General features: G+C 20.2%; 1 pseudogene; it reads right to left on the reverse strand.

The window, feature by feature from the left end:
- Positions 1 to 3,106: 3,106 nt before the first annotated feature.
- LOC145296523 (U2 spliceosomal RNA) lies at positions 3,107 to 3,242 on the reverse strand (annotated as a pseudogene).
- Between the last annotated feature and the right edge of the window lie 302 nt (positions 3,243 to 3,544).

Here is a 3,544-nt window from a genome sequence, read left to right on the forward strand (position 1 = left end):
CTTTTCTCTTTATTCTTTTTTCTTTCTATTCTTTTTTTCTTTTTATTATTTTTTCTCTTTATTCTTTTTTCTCTTTATTCTTTTTTCTTTCTATTCTTTTTTCTTTCTATTTTTTCTCTTTATTCTTTTTTCTTTCTATTCTTTTTTTCTCTTTATTCTTTTTTCTTTCTATTCTTTTTTTCTTTTTATTCTGTTTCTTTCTATTCTTTTTTCTCTTTATTCTTTTTTCTTTCTATTCTTTTTTCTTTTTATTCTTTTTTTCTTTCTATTCTTTTTTCTTTTTATTCTTTTTTCTTTTTATTCTTTTTTCTCTTTATTTTTTTTCTTTCTATTCTTTTTTCTTTTTATTCTTTTTTCTTTCTATTTTTTTCTCTTTATTCTTTTTTCTTTCTATTCTTTTTTCTCTTTATTCTTTTTTCTTTTTATTCTTTTTTTCTTTCTATTTTTTTCTCTTTATTCTTTTTTCTGTCTATACTTTTTTCTTTTTATTCTTTTTCTTTCTATTTTTTTTTCTTTTTATTCTTTTTTCTTTCTATTTTTTTTTCTTTTTATTCTTTTTTCTTTCTATTCTTTTTTCTTTTTATTCTTTTTTTCTTTCTATTCTTTTTTCTTTTTATTCTTTTTCTTTCTATTCTTTTTTCTTTTTATTCTTTTTTCTTTCTATTCTTCTTTCTCTTTATTCTTTTTTCTTTCTATTTTTTCTCTTTATTCTTTTTTCTTTCTATTCTTCTTTCTCTTTAGGCTTTTTTCTTTCTATTTTTTTCTCTTTATTCTTTTTTCTTTTTATTCTTTTTTCTTTCTATTCTTCTTTCTCTTTATTCTTTTTTCTTTCTATTTTTTTCTCTTTATTGTTTTTTCTTTCTATTCTTTTTTCTCTTTATTCTTTTTTCTTTTTATTCTTTTTTTCTTTCTATTCTTTTTTCTTTTTATTTTTTTTTCTATTCTTTTTTCTCTTTATTCTTTTTTCTTTCTATTCTTTTTTCTCTTTATTCTTTTTTCTTTTTATTCTTTTTTTCTTACTATTCTTTTTTCTCTTTATTCTTTTTTCTTTTTATTCTTTTTTCTTTCTATTCTTTTTTCTTTTTATTCTTTTTTCTTTCTATTCTTTTTTCTTTTTATTCTTTTTCTGTCTATTCTTTTTTCTCTTTATTTTTTTTTCTTTCTATTCTTTTTTTCTTTTTATTCTTTTTCTTTCTATTCTTTTTTTCTTTTTATTCTTTTTCTTTCTATTCTTTTTTCTCTTTATTTTTGTTTCTTTCTATTCTTTTTTCTTTTTATTCTTTTTTTCTTTCTATTCTTCTTTCTCTTTATTTTTTTATCTTTGTATTTTTTTCTCTTTATTCTTTTTTCTTTCTATTCTTTTTTTTTTATTCTTTTTCTTTCTGTTCTTTTTTCTTTTTATTCTTTTTCTTTCTACTCTTTTTTCTCTTGATTTTTTTTCTTTCTATTCTTTTTTCTTTTTATTCTTTTTCTTTCTATTCTTTTTTTCTTTTTATTCTTTTTTTTTCTATTCTTTTTTTCTTTTTATTCTTGTTTCTTTCTATTCTTTTTTCTCTTTATTTTTTTTCTTTCTATTCTTTTTTTCTTTTTATTCTTTTTCTTTCTATTCTTTTTTCTCTTTATTTTTTTTTTCTTTCTATTCTTTTTTTCTTCTTATTCTTTTTCTTTCTATTCTTTTTTTCTTTTTATTCTTTTTCTTTCTATTCTTTTTTCTCTTTATTCTTGTTTCTTTCTATTCTTTTTTCTTTTTATTCTTTTTTTTCTTTCTATTCTTTTTTCTCTTTATTCTTTTTTCTTTCTATTTTTTTCTCTTTATTCTTTTTTCTTTCTATTCTATTTCTCTTTATTTTTTTTTCTTTCTATTCTTTTTTTCTTTTTATTCTTTTTCTTTCTATTCTTTTTTCTTTTTATTCTTTTTCTTTCTATTCTTTTTTCTCTTTATTCTTGTTTCTTTCTATTCTTTTTTCTGTTTATTCTTTTTTTCTTTCTATTCTTTTTTTCTGTTTATTCTTTTTCTGTCTATTCTTTTTTCTTTTTATTCTTTTTTCTTTCTATTGTTTTTTCTTTTTATTCTTTTTTCTCTTTATTCTTTTTTCTTTCTATTCTTTTTTCTCTTTAGTCTTTTTTCTTTCTATTTTTTTCTCTTTATTCTTTTTTCTTTCTATTCTTTTTTCTTTTTATTCTTTTTTTCTTTCTATTCTTTTTTCTTTTTATTCTTTTTCTTTCTATTCTTTTTTCTTTTTATTCTTTTTTCTTTCTATTCTTTTTTCTTTTTATTCTTTTTTCTTTTTATTCTTTTTTCTTTCTATTTTTTTCTTTGTATTCTTTTTTCTCTTTATTCTTTTATCTTTTTATTATTTTTTTCTTTTAATCTTTTTTACTCATCCAATTATTTCTTAACTTCTTCATTCCGCCTTTATTTTTCTCGTTTTATATGTCCGTTGTTCCGTCTTACACTGAACATTTCATTTTCTCATTTTTTCTCATTTTGATTTATTCTTATTTTCCTCATTTTTTACTTCCATTTTTCATTAATAATTTCGGTATTTATGTTTTTTTTTTCTTTGAAATAATATTTTGAGGTCTACACAAGACAACTTTATTTTATTGTATTTCTAGCTAAAAAGGCAGATAAATCCCTGTAATCACATTAAAAAAATTTTTATAGTTTATTTAGAACAAAATCTTAAAACAAGTGAGAATAACAAGTTCAAAATGGCAAGAATGAAAGAAGAAAATAAATGAATTGAAAATTTTTAGGAAAAAAATTTTATTTTCAAAATAAAAATGTTAAATAAAAAATGCAAAATTATATAAAAAAAACGTAAAATGAAAAAAAGTTTTTTTCAAGAAAAAAAATGAAAATTGAAATTAAGATAAAGAGGGGGAAAAATATTTTTTCCTATAATGTCGGCAATGATATTTTAAACATAGACGTAAAAGCAAAACAAAACAAAACGTTATAAAATAACCATGATAAAAAAAATGGTCGAAATAAAAATTGATAAAAATAATAATTATGGATCTTTCCATTGTTGATTGTACCTATTTACTATGCCTCCCCACGGGACAGAGTTAGACACCAGGGTCGTTTTTTAACGTGGAGAAAAGGTATAAAAAATAAAAATTGTCTCAGTCGTGAAGGATTTCTCCTCCACCGAAAGAGAACAAGAAAATGAAGTGCAGCATCTGAAGAACAGATACTACACTTTGATCTTGACCAAAAGGCCAAGAACGGGGATTCCATTGTTGATTGTAATGAAGAGGAGGAAAATATGTGGCTATTAATTTTGTTTCAGAATATTTAAAATGAGGATTGATGATATTTGGACTACTATTTGCAGACACATATAAGGACATTCTAAACAAATTTTTAAAAAGGAAAATAAGAAATCATCGAAAAGAAATAAAATACAAAGTGTTCCAGAAATTTTTATACATTTTCAGTTTTAATATTTTCCCAGTTCCAATAATGGCATTCGCTAATTCAATAATAAAAAAGCCTTGGCGCCCTGGTAATTGCAAAAACCTCATTCTAAACAAT

This window comes from Euprymna scolopes, chromosome 16 (genome assembly GCF_053919585.1).
Source record: "Euprymna scolopes isolate OS-2025 chromosome 16, ASM5391958v1, whole genome shotgun sequence".
NCBI classification, from domain to species: Eukaryota; Metazoa; Mollusca; class Cephalopoda; order Sepiida; family Sepiolidae; genus Euprymna; species Euprymna scolopes.